Consider the following 18,177-nt stretch of genomic DNA (forward strand, 5'->3'; position numbering starts at 1 on the left):
TTGTTTACAGTAATATTATCTCCCCCTTTTTATTATTTCCATTGCAGAGTGAATAAAAACAGACTTTTCAGCCGTGATGGATGGTGTGTGTGTGTGTGTGTGTGTGAGAGAGAGAGAGAGAGAGAGAGAGAATTGAGACAGAATGCCAAGACAGGGATGGGACATCTTTATGAACCTTGTCCTCTTTATGAAACTTGGATGGGTCCTCTTTACGAAACACCCTGCCTTCCTTAAGCCAAGATGGGCAGCCCAGTGTGAGGATTCGGAAGCCATTCCGCCGAGCCAGTTCTGCTCTTGAAGCAGTCACCCAGCGTAACAATAAAGATTAGAAGAATTCGTCTGCAATGCATGCCTGGTTCCCCGTGCATTAGACAATAATAACATTCTGAACAGAAATAAATGAAGCCCCTGCAGTGCTTTTTTCTGTCAGCTTTGGAAAGTAAATAACTGTGGCTTCTGACAAGAGAGGGAGGGAGGGGAGGAAGCAGCAAAGGGAGGAGGTCCTTTCTCTGTGTTTCTTGACACAGGCCATTAGCTGAATTACAAAGTCAGGTTCAAGGCCCAAAGAGGATTAGGATACGGGAAAGAGAGAGAGGTGGAATTTGATGGATGTCAGCAGGAGGATCCATGGATGGGACAATTCCCCAGGTGGCCTTCACTTCAGACCTCAGCAAAGATCCCCATCAGTCCGTACCAGTGATTCTCAAACCTTAGCAATTTACAGTTTGACGGAGTTGGAAAGGACCTTGTAGGTCATCTACTCCAGCCTTCTGCCCAAACCGGGACACCTTACACCATTTTTAATAAATGGCAGTCTAATCTCTTCTTGAAAGCTTCCAGGGATGAAGCTCCCACAACTTCTGAAGGCAACTTCTGTTCCATCGGTTGATTGTTCTCACTGTCAGAAAATTTCTCCTTATTTCCAGGTTGAATCTCTCCTTCATCAGTTTCCATCCATTGTTCCTTGCCTGACCTTCAAGTGCCTTGGAAAATAGCTTGACCCCTTCCTCCCCTCTATGGCAGCCCTTCAAGTATGGGAAGACTGCTATCCTGTCTCCCCTAGTCCTTCTCTTCATTAGACTAGCCAGGCCCAGTTCCTGTAACCGTTCTTCATATGTTTTAATCTCCAGTCTCATAATCATCCTGGTTTCTGTTCTTTGCACTTTTTCTAGAGTCTCAACATCATTTTATAGTGTGGTGACCAAAATTGGATGCAGTGTTCTAGGTGTGGTCTTAGTAAGGCTTTATAGAGTGTATTAGTACCTCACTTGATCTTGACTGTATCCCTCTATTAATGCAATTTAGGATTGCATTGGCTTTTTTGGCTGCTGCTGAAAACTGCTGGCTCATATTTAGCTGGTTGTCCACTAAGGCTCTAAAATCCCTCTCACTGGTCTTCTATTCCAACCCTCTATTCAGGTAGGAAAGCCTGTATCATTCTGGACAAATGGCTGTCCAATCTTTTCCTTAAAAAACTCCAGTGATGTAATACCCACAATTTCTGGAGGAAAGCCATTCCACTGATGAATTGTTCTCATTGTCAGGAATTTTTTCCTTAATTCTAGATAGGATCTTTTTATTGCTCTTCCATCCATTGCTTCTTGTCCTGCCTTCAGGTGCGTCAAAGAATAGGTTGACCTCTCCCCTCTTCAGTGTGACAGCCCCTCAAATATTGGAAGACTGATAACATGTTGCCCATAGTAAAGCTTTGGACATCAACTCCCAGAATTCCCTAGTCAGCATGCCAAAATCCCAGCATTCCCCAGCCCAAAACATCAAGGCATCTGATAAAAGAAACCAGTGCTAGCATGCCTGATTTTGGGTAAAAGTTGCTCTTTTTTAAATAAACAAAAATCAATATTTACATACATGGTGTGTTGTGAGTTAATTTTGTGAGTTTGCTTGCTAGCAAATTTTATGTGACAGACTGAGCTAGCCGATGGCAGATAGATTTCTGAACGACTCTGTGATTCTGTGAGCAACTCAATTTGCCTGCCTGCTTTGCCTGATTTTGGGTAAAGTTGCTCTTTTTTTAAAAAAAATATCAATATTTATATAAATATTTATAATATTTATATACAAGCCATGCCCAGCCAGTCACATGACCACCAAGTCACACCCACAAATTAGGCCATGCCCACAGAACCAGTTAGTGGTCCCTGGGATTTAAAATTATGAGTTTGGTGGTCCCTGAGGTCCAAAAGGTTGGTGACCTCTGGTTTAGGGTAGAAGTTGAACCCCTATCCCACAACCCCTGTCTGTGATAGCTCTCAAATACCAGAAGACAGCTATTATGCCACCCCTAATCCTTTTCTTTGTTACATTAGGTATACCTAGATCTCTTAATTGTTCATCATAGGGTTTAGCCTTCAGATCCCAGATCTTCTTTATTGCTCTTTTCTAAACTGTTTCTAGAGTATCAATATCTCTTTTTGTATTGTGTTGACCAAATTTGGATGCAGTATCACAAGTATGGTCTTCCCACACTTCAATGAACCTAAAACTGTATCTATCTATCTATCTATCTATCTATCTATCTATCTATCTATCTATCTATCTATCTATCTATCTCTATCTAACTTATTGCTGCGGTGGTGCAGTGGTTAGAATGCAATGCTGCAGGTTACTCCTGCTGACTGCCAGCAGTTTTGCAGTTCAAATCTCACCGACTTTAAGGTTGACTCAGTTTTCCATCCGAGGTCAGTAAAATGAGGACCCAGATTGTTGGGGGCAATATGCTGACTCTATAAACCGCTTAGAGAGGGCTGTAAAGCACTGTGAAGCAGTATATAAGTCTAAATGCTATTGCTATTGATCTATCTATCTCTCCGTCAATCCATCCATCCATCTATCCATCTATCTGGGTTTTTACGGTTCAGCCACAGCTGTTATTTTGATTATTATTATTATTTCATTGTCCTGCTCACCTTCCTGGTATCTCTAAGCTCTAACAATGACTTTGTCCCTACCATTCAAAGACCCAGAAATGCTCAAATGGGATACCATGAAGAAGTAACCAGGAGGCTTTGCAGATAGTTCTACAAAACAACTATACCCACACTACACCAAGTCCATTTTATGATTATATCCCCCAGTCACTTTCTGTTTCTCAATGAGGTAGAATGGATATTACATTCGTTTATAAAAAAGAGCAATATGCAGATTGTTGGGAGAGCATTTCAAGAAGTGATAACCTGATATTGTTAACTGTAAAATGGCATTAAAATAAATACTTTTTTTTTACTTATTATCTTCGTATTTTGACTGTAAGTATCCTGGCTGGCATAGAATTTTATTTATTTAATACCATTTTAGAAGTCACCTGAGTCCAGATAAATTGGGGGAGGGGAGGCACATTGGAAAAAGAAAGAACCATAAAAACAATGAGGATAATAAGTGTCCAGAAGGCAAACTCTGAATAACAATAAAATCTACCACTCTTCCCCAAGGACTGGGATATTTGCCAAGTTTTAGTAATGTAATTCTATATATCATGGATGGTTTTTTTTAAAAAAAATTAAAAATGAGACTTTACAACAAAACAAAAAAAATTCCACAGTGTTTTAAGATAGTTCTTGTCCATTGTGCCTGGGATCACAGTCAAAGTGGTTCTGTTGAAATTTGAACCCAACAGTTGATAGTTTATACCTTAGTGTCTTACCTGGCACTTGGAAACCATCCTCCTAATTTTGAAAGGATCAATAAATCTATTAACTCTCCTCTGAATCGACCCTGTTTTATGGACATCTCTTGTTTCTTCTAGACGTCTGACCAGAAGCCAAGTTGTATGGGGTCCAAAAATGTACTTTTCATCAGCTTTGCGAACGTTGCAAAGAATGCTGTGCCACACACCACTGAAAATAGCCACCTGGCTTGTACTTGGTGCCTGCTTTTTCTCTCTCTCAAAATATTCAGCACTCAGGACATTCCTAAAACATGCTTAACAATCTTTGCCTGCTTTTCTTTTCTTTTGCATTTCAAGACAAACAAAAGGCCGACACTTGCCAACTGCTGACAAAAGGAGAAAGCAGGCACCCCCTTTGAGATGCTTGGAAGCATGATGAAGCCAGGGGAACTGTACTGTTTCTGGTGCATGGAATGACAGCCAAATGTATTTCCTCTCACTGTCCCTGTCTCTTCTCAACCACAAAAGACCATCACATGTTTAATGACTTCTTCTTCATCATTGCCATCCTCCTCCTCCTCCTCCTATGAGCCTCAGAGGCACAGTAGTTAAGAGTGCAGTACTGCAGGCTACTTCTGCTGACTGCCGGCTGCCTGCAATTTGGCAGTTCGAATCTCACCAGGCTCAAGGTTGACTTGGCCTTCTATCCTTCCCAGGTGGGTAAAATGAGGACCCAAAATTGTTGGGGGCAAGAGGCTGACTCTGTAAACCACTTAGACAAGGCTGTAAAGCCATGTGAAGTGGTATATAAGTCTAAGTGCTATTGCTATAGCTATCACCATCAGTTATTCTCTTTAAAGAATGCTCAGAAGATGTTCATGGTTCAGGATCAGCATAAGCTGCATCCAAAATATATTTGGTATTATTATTATCATTATTATTATCATTATCAACATCATCATCATCATCATCATCATCATCATCATCATTTCTTCCTCCTCCTCTTCTTCCTCTTCCTCTTCTTCCTTCATCTCCTTCTCCTCCCCCTCCCCCCTCCCCCTTCCCCTTTTACTGTCTTTTCTACTTTTTCTATTTAACAGTAAAGGTGGCACTTCAGCAAAGCAATTCCTTTGTGCTATTGTCATTGAGATGTGACCCTGGTTGACATAACTGTCGTCACAAGGACCTCCTGAGCTATTATTCAGGAAAGAAACACTAAGCACTTGATCTCTTCTTTCCTTCTGTTCAGTTTTTTCTTTTTTAAAAAAAAAAAACGTTTGCATTAATCTGCTCCTAAGAGGATGGATGGAGGTGGAGGATGGGAGGAATGAAACCGTCCAAGAATATAGCAGGACAGGATGTTCAGTAGATGTTAAGACTCCTCTCCGCTGCCAATGAAGAGCTCCCGGGTGTGGGCCCAAAGGTTCACTCATGAGCATCAAACAACCTTCATTTTTATTAATTAAAACAAATGGAACACCTGGACACTGCTTGCTAAATCTATACGAAATGTTATTTTAGCCACTCACATTTTTAAAGATAGATGGCCATTTCTTCATCGGATTAACGTTTCTAAGAGCACAGCAATGTCCCCTAAATAGATTTATTCTCCTGAGATTTTGGGAAATCTCAGAAATTGTCCCACTTCTCCTTTTTTTGGAGGAGCATCCTTGGTCTCGAGTGACATGGCCTTGTGCTTTGGCCCTACAAATGATGACAACACAAACATTTGGTTTTCCTCTAATGGGAGGGAGGAAGGCCTAAACAGGCAGGTTAAATGAATTGGAAAACCCAGAAAATAATAGCAAGATGGTCTGCCCTCAGCACATGAGCTAGTGGACAATTATTTCAAGGCCCAGCTGTAAGGGAATGGAGAGAAAGAAATAAATAAATCTCAAAACAGATGGCAAATGAGTCTTGGGCACAGAGGCTCATTCCACTCATGCACACATATGGAATGGTTTTTGAGTGAGGGGTGGGTGGGAGGTATCCTTTCATGTGAAAATTATCAAGAATCGGAAACACAAAAAATGCAGTTGGGTTCACGCATCTGGTAGTAGTAGATGTCTGACCTTACAAATGAGCTAGGAAAGTGGCTTTCTCATTCTCTCTCTCATCTGTCTGTTTGTCTTAGGTATTATCTATTGATCTACCTACCTACCTACCTACCTACCTACCTACCTTATTATCTATCTATCTATATCTATTTATCATCTATCATTCTATCTACCATCTATCTCTCTATCCATCTTTTCTTTCTTTCTGTCATCTATCTGTTTTTCTCTCTACTTATTATCTATTTATCTATCCATCCAACATCTATCTACCTACCTACCTACCTTCCTACCTACCTACCTATATTTCTATCTACTTATTATCTATCATTCTATTATCTATCTATCCATCCATCCATCCATCCATCCATCCATCCATCCATCCATCCATCTTTTCTTTCTTTCTCTGTCATCTATCAATCTTTCTACCTATCTTTCTTTCTATCTACCAATCTTTTTTCTTTTCTTTTCTTTTTCTCTTTCATCTGTCTGTCTGTCTGTCTGTCAACTATGTATCTTAAAAATCAACACAGAATCCATACATTGGAAAGGCTCACCACATAGAAAAACTATGAATCATTTTTGTGCTGAAATTAGTTTAAAGGGAGAGTGGGGTGTGGGTGTGGGATAAACAGGTCTGCTGCCAAATTTTCTCTAGTGTGAAATTCAGACAGAAATGCAATGAGATTCCCAATATACAAATAATGCATATATACTATGTCATTTAGTCAAAATCAGAATACAGAATAACAGAGTGGAAAGGAGCTTTGGAAGACTACTAGAGCAACATTCTGCAACTAGGCCTGTGATTGCACTGTTATTGTTTGCTTTGGGAAGAAAACTGCTTTGTGTTTTACATTTTGTCAAGTCAACTGTCTTATCTTGGCAGGAGTGATCATCCCACTTGGCAGCTGAATCATTATAAATAGACCAAAGTACAATCAAATAAAACAAAAACAAAACCTACTGACCAGCCAACCAACACAACAAAACATGTTCTGTAACTTCAGGACAAAGGATGAACCTTGCCATGAAGGTCAGAGGTGGGAAACCCAGGTGATTTATTCCTCACCCAGTTGGTGTCAGAATGGTAGAACAAGTATTGTGACATCATATAAGCTCCACTCTTTTTGTATTTGTGTAGCAACCCTGCATGTGATGATGGAAGCGGTTGAGTATTTATAAAGTCCCAGTGCTCATTTCACTACTCTGTTCTGCCCTGGACACCCTGTGGGCCCCTCATGTCTCACCCCAATTCTCATTGACACCTTTAGTCGAACAACTAAAAAATAATAATACTTCAAGCTGCATTTTTATCTGATTACAGTTGCCTAATTTTAAGTCAGTTATTTATTTAGTCACATATTCTTATGTTGCTTGTGTTATCAGGGGAAAATGATTTCTAAGTGCAGCTCCAACTTCGAGAAATCTCAGTTGATGGCCAGTGTGAAAGACATTCTGAATCTCACAAGAAAGGAGGAAAAACCTGTGTCTCCACTTAGATCTATTTTTTAAAAGAATTTTCAATGCAAATTTGGATTGTAACGGGATCTGTATCCATAGCAAGAAGGATATGAACGACTGAATCTCCTACGAGTGAAATTTCTACAACTAAAGAGATTTTTTAAAGCATTTTGTTCCATGTAGATTGGTGCTGAAATAGAAAGCAATGCACCTGTTTATGAGGATAGATAAAACTGGACCAAGAAAGTACAAATTGTGGTGACACCAGTGAAACACGGATTGCATCATACTAGCACAAAAAGTTTAGAATTGGGAATAACTGACTGAACCATCACATTTATGCCCAGTTTTTATTTTCAATTAATGCCCAGTTTTTATTTTCAAAACAGGATTCAAAATTCCTGTAGAAATGGTCTATGACAAATTTTCTTTTCTTTAAAATGTTGTGACAGAGTAAATTGGAGCCCACATACATTTCACACGCAAGCTACAAAAGTTACAGCTTTGATTCATAACATTTCTCCTTAAAATGCTTGAGCAATAGATCTGAGAATAAAATTAGTTAATGATTTAGGGAGACCAGTAGTTTCCAGAACAGTGTCTTAGATCTGACATGAATCTAGTTCAATTTTGTATATTCAAGTAAGATGCAGTTTTAAGCCCTAATATGGGTATGAGACAGTGGGGAAGAACAGGGATCAGTCCGGGAGTCAGGAGAGGACTCGGACGAGGGTCCTGTGTCCAATGCAAAGATGAGGCCAGGACCATCTGGGAGTGGGGTGCTGACTCCGGAGCCTCCGGAGTCTGGCAGCAGCAAGGCAGAGGAACCAGGGGAGCCTGTTCCCAGTGTGCATATGCAGAGAGGTGCCAGAAGGCAAGAGCAGCTGAGACAAAAGGGGCGACTCGGGAGTAAGGCTGGGAGGTGATTGCCCCTCCCATAAGGTACAGGCAAAGATGATGAAACCTTTGCAGGAAGCAAAGTCATTCATTCAGTTCAGATTCAGGCAAAGATGATGAAACCTTTGCAGGAAGCAAAGTCATTCATTCCGTTCAGATTCATTTTTGAAGCTCTTTGTACTTCAATTGTTGTTTTTTTCTAATTCATTTGAAACTTCCATTATTGGCAGTATTTTACAGGAAAGAAGGTTTATCTTGGTTGGCGTTCCTCCAACGGACTGTATCTGGTTATCTTCTTGAAGTTGGCAATTATCTATCCTGGTCTGTCATGGGAACTTTATTCAATGCAGTTTGTTTTTGTTTATTGCTTTGTTATCCGGTCTTTGATTTTGAACTGTGTTTCTTTCTTTTGAAATGTTATTTTGAAAATAGCTTACTCCTCCACTGTGAACAATTAAACAATGAAGCCAAGTTGAAGGCATTAAAGGTCTTTTATTTACGTTTTGGTTTTTTATTACATTTCTGGGTCATCACATTTTGTCTCCAGCTATCCCTTCAACTTGTTTCTGCTTTTCGTGCGGTGACCATGGATCAGCTCAGAGCAGACAACACCCAGTTAAGCCAGCAAGTGGCTCTTTTGACTGCGCAGGTTGTGCAGATGCAAGCTATCTGGCCATGCTGTAAATGCCCGGTGGCAATGCTAGATAAACCTGATGGATCACTGGCCCATTTTCCAGCATTTTTGGGGCAGTGTCAGCTTTATACGAGCCTTCGGCCAGACGACTTCTCCACTGACTGGGATAAGGTGGGGTTATTGATTATTTTGCTGTCAGGCTCTGCAGTGTGTTGGGCAATGCCTCTGTTGACCCAACCCAACCAGGTGTTGGATAATTACACCGAGTTTTGCTGTCAGTTCCAGGCCATGTTTGAGGACCCTGTTTGGAGCCAAACAGCAAACAGACATTTGAGAGAGTTGAAGCAGGGATGTGGCTCGCTCATGGATTATATTTCTAGCTTTTAGATGGTCACCCAGGATGTACAACGGAATGAGGCAGCACTATTAGACCAGTTTCAGGAGGGTTTGTCATCAGAGCTTCTGGACATGTTGGTGCACACTGAATGCCCTCGCACCCTTGAGGAGCTCATGCATCTGTGTCTTCGTATTGATGCTAGGCTTCAGCAGTGACAGGGGCGACGATGGATGGAGACTGCATCTGTTTCCAGCAAGATGGCGCCCTTGGTGGAAGTGCCTTTGGAAGAGCCCATGCATCTGGGGGCTGCCCGCCCTTGCCTGACCCAAGTAGAAAAGGACAGGCATCATCATGATGGGTTATGCCTCTATTGTGGCAATCGAGGCCATTTTGTGGTCAAGTGAGCTGTTAAGACACCCACAGCAGCAATGTCAGTGGTAGTGGGCAATGAGTATCACCTGGCCTATGGGGGTCTGTTGGTCAGATTTCAAAGTCCCTGGGCCAACCATCTTCACCTTCCTTGGCATCCTCGCCATCTTTGACATCTTCGACATGTCCGTCCCAGTCATCATTGGTGAAGCATCTTGTGCTGACAGCAAGTGTGTTTGTGCCTGGTTATGGAGCAATGGAAATCCAAGCCTTGGTCGCCTCAGGGGCCACAGCCAATTTCATGGATGCTCATTTTGTTGAGCAGTGGTTCATTCCCCAGCAACAGGTGTCCCCGCCAGTAATGGTGGAGATGATTGATGCTCGGCCTCTTTGTTTGGGACCTGTGGTTGCTGCAAACAAACCCCTTTGCATGTGTACTGGGCAGCCTGTGGAGGAAGCCATGTTCTATGTTGCCGCAGTACCTTATTTTCATGTGGTGCTGGGTTTGGAGTGCTTAGAGGCCCATGATCCACAGATTGTCCGGTCATCTGGAACTGTGCAATTTCTTGGTAGGAAGTGTGTCAACCATTGCTTGCATTCCTGTGCAGGGGATGTGATTACGCCCATAGGCTTGGATCTACCTGTGGAGTTGGTGACCTATGTTCCAAGTGGGGGGAATCAATGCACTGACGCATTGTCCCGGAAGCCCAAGTATATCTGAAGGAGGACAAAATCTTTCTCCAGACGGTGATTCCATTGGAGCAGTTTGCAGCCACAGAGGAACCTATGGACCTTCGAGTGAGGATTCAGGAGGCGCAGTGACAGGATCCATTTGTGGCAGCTTGGTCTCGTGAATTGGATGAGAATGCGAGACAAGGGCATATATTGGGGACCTGTTGCGGTTCCATGATGACATTTACATGCCTGGATGTCCTCTTCATTATCTTACGTCAATGTCATGATAGTCCGGAGGAGGACACTTTGGGGTGTTCAAAACACTGCACCTCATCTCAAGGACATTTTGGTGGCTGAGATGTAAACATGATGTGTCGGGATATCTGGTGTCCTGTGGGATCTGTTGACAAGCAAAGTATGCTCCTGGTGCACCCCCTGCTCTCTTGCAGCCATTACCCATTCCAGAAAGACCTTGGGGTGCAGTTTCATTGGACTTCATTACTGAATTGCCACCATCAAAAGGTGTTACAACCAAAATGTCCAGGAGTCAAGCAGCAACCAAAATGTCCAGGAGTCAAGCAGCAACCTAGGAGTAAAAAACTCCATCTAAACAGTTGGAGGAGTTAGATAGCTGTCCCGAATGGTAGTCCCGGTGCCAATATTATGCCACATGTTCATCTAACAAGATGTCATTCTGCAAGGATTGGGCAACTGCAAAGCAGGTTCAGGATTTTTTTCCTAATGGAACTTGCTGTATTGATAGACATATTAGTAGCGTTTCCATGGGCAATTGTAAGGCTGAAGCTGGGCTATATGAGTATTGATGATCTTTCAAACAGCTCAATCTAAACTATTTATGGCATTGAACTTGGGTGAGAGTTAAATTGGCAATCAATGCAGCTGAGATGGAACTAACATTGTATGTTCCAGTTCATTCTCCCAACTGGAATGCTCTATTGCACAACAGCAACCCTTCCAAAACTTCTTTAAAGTAAGACAACATACAGCAAGTTTTCTTATTCTTCTCTGTAACTTTAAGCACTATAACCCCTTTGAATTTAAGCACTGTAACCAAGTATGGGAAATTTTGAATCCACCAAAAAAATCTGGACCCTCCTGTTAACCAAAAACACATTTTTGAATAGATAGACATTGCTAAATCCAGCAAAACCTCTAAAATGTACATTTCATTCTTAGAAATTATACATCTTCCTTCTTTTCCTTTTCCTACCTTCCTTTCCCATCTCCCTTCTTTCTCCTTCCTTCCTTCCTTCCTTCCTTCCTTCCTTCCTTCCTTCCTTCCTTCCTTCCTTCCTTCCTTCCTTCCTCCCTCCCTCCCTTCCCATCCCATCCATCCATCCATCCATCCATCCATCCATCCATCCATCTATCAATTCATTTCTTCTTTAATCAAGTTGAAAAATATCCCCACTAGCAGTACTTCTGTCAAATCTGCATTATGACTCAGCTGAGAATGAAAACTATGATATCGTATAAGGGTCTTCAGACTTGGCAAGTTTAAGACTTGTGGACTTCAACTCCCAGAATTTCTGAGTTAACATGACTGGAGGAGGAATTCTGGGAGTTGAAGTCCACAAGTCTTAAAGCTGTTTGAAAACCCCTGATATAGAAGGAGAATCAGGAGCGAGAAGGGAGAAGGGAGAAGGGAGGAGGGAGGAGGGAGGAGGGAGGAGGAGAAGGAGAAGGAGAAGGAGAAGGAGAAGGAGAAGAAGAAGAAGAAGAAGAAGAAGAAGAAGAAGAAGAAGAAGAAGAAGAAGAAGAAGAAGAAGAAGAAGAAGAAGAAGAAGAAGAAGAAGAAGAAGAAGAAGAAGACGACTTTTGATTAAGCAATAACTTGTGCATTGGTGATTTAAGGGATGGTACTTATTTGAGGGGGAGGGGGAAGAAAATTCCAAAACTAGCAAAAGGAAAATGGTAGAACACCTAAACAGTAAAAGTTTTGGCTGTCAGATCTTTTTTTCTCCCCGCCCCTTGCATTTTGTAAAAGTCTAGAAATAATATATATATATATTAAAAATGTTATTCTGTAAAACAAAATAATCATCTCTATATAGAAGGGTGAATATTCTATCCTTTTATTATAATCAGTAAAAGAAAGAAACCAATTTCTCCAATATGATTTTTTTTTCTTCATTCAATATCTCCACTATGAACTACTTTCTAGTCAAAGACAAAACAGGTTGATATTGAAGTTTTAGTTCAATTGCTTTCAATTTCCTGGTGTCCAGCATGAGAAATGGCTCCATTTAAGACGAATTACCCTTTGCACAAATCACTTCACCATTTAAAATAAACCAAATGCATCATCATTAACTGGGGGGAAATCTACCAGTCGCATGATATTGACAATGCCATGGTTGTGCTATGAAATGGACTTGAATGTGAACTCTTTGTTAGTGCAAAGCAGAACTACAAGAATTTTCTTTCTTTCTTTTTCTTTTTTTACAAGGGACCAGATTAAGTTTCTTGTGGGTTGCTGATAGTGGCCTCCAATTGAAATGAGCTGAAGACATTGATATTTGATAGAACATTTATTTCTGCATCAGCTATCCATGACTTATTAGAGATCCATGGAATTCTTACCTTCCTTTTAACAAAGGAATGGATGGATGGATGGATGGATGGATAGAAAGATAGATAGATAGATAGATAGATAGATAGATAGATAGATAGATAGATAGATAGATAGATAGATGAGGAAGAGGAAGGGGTAGGTGGGGACTTTTTGGTGGTATCTTCCATTTCAGAATGTTCACATTAATGTCCATAATCAGATAATGTCCATATTTCTCTTTCTCAGCACCAATCTATTTTTGTGCTCACAAATACTTTAATAATAATGGTATATAATGATGTAGTTAAAACAATATTATATTTTATTCTGCCTTTTCAATATAATGGTTTAATCTGTCTTTATATGTCTCTCCCTCTCTGTGATTTAATATCTGCTATCCTGGTTTCTTTCATTCTTGTTTTTTTTTTTTTTTTTTTGCTCCAATGAGTTGTAGATAATCTATATTATTATTGTGCTCTGTTGGTATGACTGGTGGGTTTTCATCAAGTAACTGTATTCTAATCGCATTAGAATAATATAATTACTGTTTTTAATATGACGATATATCAATAATCTACTTTATTCAATTATTAATGAATAGATAGATAGACAGAGGGATAATTAAATTTTGGAAGATTGGGTGCATAGCATAACAATGGGTGACCTACATAGTATATATTAAAGATTCCTGGCTGTGTTGAGATGAATTGCCCAACTACAAAAATAGAAGGAACACAATATCTCAACTAACTTCCATCAGTTTTTGAAAACTTATGTCTCTTGTCTGCTTTATAAAGCCAGCTCAGATCTCAGATATCTAAAAGATCTTGAAGGAAAGAGGGTAGAGTCCCACATATATAGAGCTATTAAAAATATGAAAGCTAGCCTGAATCAAAATGGAGCCTATTGTAAGGAATTCTGTGGAGATGGGATCTGTACAAATCCTGGTACTCTAGGGAAGGAAGGAAGGAAGGAAGGAAGGAAGGAAGGAAGGAAGGAAGGAAGGAAGGAAGGAAGGAAGGAAGGAAGGAAGGAAGGAAGGAAGGAAGAAAGATAGATGATGGATGGATAGATGGATGGATAGACAGATGATAGATGAGAAAAGAAAGAGATAGATACCATACCTAGATAGATAGATAAACAAACAGATGATAAATGAGAAAAGAGATAGATAGAATGAAAAATAGACAGATGATAGATAGATGAGAAAAGATAGATAGATAATGAGACAGATGATAGATGAGAAAAGAGATAGACAGACAGATGATATATAAATAAGAAAAGTAAGAGATAGAAACTGTAGATAGATAGATAGATAGATAGATAGATAGATAGATAGATAGATAGATAGATAGATAGACAGACAGACAGACAGACAAAACATTTTTTTCCATTTCAAGCTTTAAAGATTCTGACAGAGATAATGCTGGTTTCAAATATATTTTACCCCCAATGATATTTTTGGTATCATGCTAAAGACCACTGCTATAATCCTATATGTGTTCAGCTGAAATGAAATCCCACTGGAATCAGGGAAGCTTTCTTGAGATTAAGCATTTCTGCTTTGGTACTAAATTTGGCAAGTTTGTCACACACAAAAATCAGCTCAAATGCTTATGAACAGCTCCTCTTTGTGGAAACTAACACAAGATTTTTACTTTTCCTCTGCCTCTTAATAAAGAGCTTGCTTGTGATTTTTTTTTTCCCCCAGTAACCCAGAGAAGGCCTAAAGCAAAGACATCTGATCTGAACTATTTAGCCCTTTCAGACCTCCTGATACATCAGTTTGAATTGCTATGTCTACCAAGGAGCTTTCTTCTTCAACAAGAATATATTAGGTAATCTAAAGAAAATACAGATTGCCATTAGTGTGGAAGATAAGCAATTTTATGGAGACCTCTAAAAAAAATAATTCCGTGACCGCATAGAGAATCTATAAACCTAGCAAGTTTTGTTCATCAAGTGATATACCAGTATTTTAAGAAAATAGAAACATAAACAATTCCCAGATTGGAGTCTTTAGCTCATGGATTCTCTAGAGACAAAGGAAGAAAATTTATATATAACCAGTAAATGTTTCTTCATGTCTAAGAAAATCATAATAGCGTTCCATGGTTTCATGCACAAAATCAAATTAAATCCGTGAAAGCCATATCATTTTTTGTTAAAGCATACATCAAATTTATGGTGTTAAGTGATCTGCATCTACTTAACCAACAGACAGAAAACCTGCTCAGGACTAAAAATCCCATAATTCTGCATCAAGAATACAAAAGGAATTGAATTGCTCAGCTGTTGGAGAGACATAAACTAGTGGATTATGGTAGGTTTATATAAATTATATGCCATAAAGTAGATTGGGAAAGTGCTGATATTTTTTTTTTCCCAGCAAGGGGAAAAATGATTTAATAAATTTATTAGTAACAATGATTGGGTGCCAACTAGAAAGTACAATTATGCAAGAAGTTTGGCCGTTTCAAAGCTTAATTCATGTTTTTCAGGCAATTGTTATTCTAAGTGAGTCTGTGAAAGGCATGAGAAAAAAAAAAAAGGTTATTGATGGGAAACTTTTCCAGCTTAGAGTAGGAATTCCCCAGCTGCAAAGTGTACATTTTCTAGGCACATTAGCAATGGTTGCATAGGAAAAAAATATCCAGGAAAAAAAAAAGATTCAATAAACTTTCAGTACTAGATTTATTCTGTGCCAAGGATTTTCAAACTCTTTCAAAATGGGATATTCCCAAAACTGTGATCCAGAATTAAAGAGAGAGAGGGAGGGAGGGAGGGAGAGAGAGAGAGATAGAGATAGAAAATGGCTGCTTTGTTCTTATTGTGGTCTTCATATTCTCGTGGAAGATCCATCAAACTCTCCATAGAACATGCTTTAGCAAACCTTGTTACATCACAGCTTCCCCGTGTTTCAATAAGAGGATCTAGAAAGATAATTTGGATCTGGATGCTATTCAGGGGAGCTGACCAGCACATGGGGTGAGGAAAATGGTTAGCAATTCCTCTGCTCCCTCTACAAGACCCTAAAGCAGTAAAGAAAAAATAAAAATAAAATAAAAGTATTCAGATTGGAAAGGTGTAGATATTTAAGCACCTGCAACATTTATGAACTGATTTGCCAGATGTGGGAAGAAATCTCCAAGTCATAGATTCATAACTGTATTAATGGGTGTGCATTAGCACATTAAAAACAGCTTACGTGAAAATAAAATTAAAAAAAAAATTAAAAAAATCCAGGCTGATTAAAAAGTGTTAATGACATAATCTTCTGCTGTGCTGCAGAGATTGAATCCACACCAAGAGCTAAAGAAGAGAATCTTTAAAGAACAGCATAAAAGTGCATTAAAACTGCTTCTCATATTTTGTCTCGGACTGAAGAGAAGACCCTAAAATTAATGTCCTAAAAGACCCCTAAAAGAATTGTGAGGAGTTCACTCAAGGCCCATGTATATTTTCTTAAAATGGGAAAATTTACAATGCTTGGACTTCAGTTTCATAAATACTTTCCAAGCCAATATAAGATGAAGGGATTGCTGTCCCAGCCTCCTTCATCTTTTTGGCTCCATCCTCTGCCTCATAATTAGGCGCTCATGTAGCTTATCCATCCAGATTAAAGTTTATCTCTTTCATATTTAAATGAGTGTACGGGAAAAAAATAAAGGAAAAAAATATTAGGAACAATCCCTTCCTTCCTTCCTTCCTTCCTTCCTTCCTTCCTTCCTTCCTTCCTTCCTTCCTTCCTTCCTTCCTTCCTTCCTTCTCTCCTTCCTCTCTAAGTTAACATAGGAAAACATGCAGATGTACATACATACATAATAATAATCTTTCCTATACAGCGGCCTTTTTTTTAAGATGGCACACAGAAAGTGTGACAGTCACATGAAGAACTTTAACTAAGACCCTTAAAAAAGAACACACAGAAACAAACACACACATGTGCACAAAAGAGAGAGAGAGAGAAATTCTGACACACAAAACCCACCCAGATATATGAGGCTAATTGTAAGGATGAACCTTTTAACACTCAATTAGTTCTTTCCATCCTAAATCTGTTTCCTCCGTAGTAGGAACAAGATTGCAAGCATGACAAACACACCCGAGTTGACTTGATTTCTTTTGAGCTTAAAATAAGTTAAGCTATAACTGCCCTCCTATATAAAGATCAGTGATCAATTCAATTTTATTTTAGCAAGAAGACTACCAGAGAGAAAGGAGAAAGGAAGCATTAGTACGTTACTTATCTTTAACAAAAAAAAAATCTTTCCTTTCTCAAAAAGATAAATAAATAAAAGAGAGATGGACAAAGGAAGAAACTTCAGCACAGAGGCACAGAGGTCATCTAAAATATCTTAGGAGATGAGCGTTAATAGCTAAGAGTCGTAGCCCCTTATAGTTCAGGTGAGCTATAGTAAAACTCCCCAAAAGGGAGGGGGGGGGGAAGAGAGGACACTCTCCACAGAATACATGCAATTAATCACATTTGCATGACAATCTATTTTAATCTGGCTTCTGCAAATTTAGAGTCCCCCTTCACGGTAGTAGTGAGCGCAGATGACGATTTGCAAATCTGGATAGTATATATATATATATTTAAAAAAGGGGTCCTGGGCGCACAGAGGTTCAGCACCTTGGCTAGAGATAAAAAGCCACTGCTTTCAATTTGATTACTTTCAACTAAACGGGCTTGGAAGCTTAGCTTTCCCTTGATCTTCGGTACCGTTTCTTTTTTATTTTATCCTCTTCTTCCTTGTGGTTTCATCCCCAAGACCTGAAAAAAACTCCATCAGTACCCGGAGAAGGTTGATAGAAAGAAGACGCCGCTTTAAAAATAAGCCAAGTAGACAGCCGTGTATTTTTAGAGGGAGAAAAATCCGCCGCCCCCGCGCCCCCCCAGAACACTTCCCAAGATCTAGGCTGGCAAATCGCAGGTTGACAAATGACTCATCCGCTAAACCTGATCAACTTCTCAAATGTTCGCGGCGGCCGCGTCTCGCCTATTCAATAGACTCGCTCGCTCGCCCTCCAACCGCATCTCCTTTGCAACAAAGAACTCGGCCGCGGTTGGCGAAATTTCCAAAGCCGAGAGTTTAAAAAAAAAAAAAAACTTCAGAGGACCATCGGAAGAAGCATTTCGTGCCTCGGGGTTAGAACGGGGGGCGGGGGTGGGGGGGCTTGCAGGTCGGAGTAAGGTAAAGTTTCCTTCCCCCACCCTTTTCCTTTCATTAACCCCTCCCCCCCCCCTTTTTTTTTGCGTCCCTTGCCAAAACCTTTTTAAGTAGCAAAAAAAGAGCAACGTCTTAATTCCGTGCAGAAAAAGAAACAATCAATGCGTAGGAAAAGCATCGGGACGAAAAACACAACCAACCAACCAACGGAAAAAAAATCACCCTTCAAACTTTCCAAAACCGTACAAATTTAAAGACCCCGTTGAAGGACTCCGATGGAAGAACGCACGGGATTCAAATCTGAACCCCCTCCCAAGAGTTATAATGCTTTTCTTATTGACACGCACACGTACATAAGGGAACCGTTTCTACA

The 18,177-nt window shown here is 39.9% G+C and overlaps 1 protein-coding gene across 11 annotated transcripts in view; it reads right to left on the minus strand.

The window, feature by feature from the left end:
• Nucleotides 1-18,177, minus strand: part of RBFOX1 (RNA binding fox-1 homolog 1) — a 1,842,789-nt gene that overhangs the window by 439,535 nt on the left and 1,385,077 nt on the right. The window lies entirely within an intron of this gene.

Source organism: Pseudonaja textilis, chromosome 14 (genome assembly GCF_049901715.1).
Source record: "Pseudonaja textilis isolate UNSWEBS1 chromosome 14, rPseTex1.2, whole genome shotgun sequence".
Classification (NCBI taxonomy): Eukaryota; Metazoa; Chordata; class Lepidosauria; order Squamata; family Elapidae; genus Pseudonaja; species Pseudonaja textilis.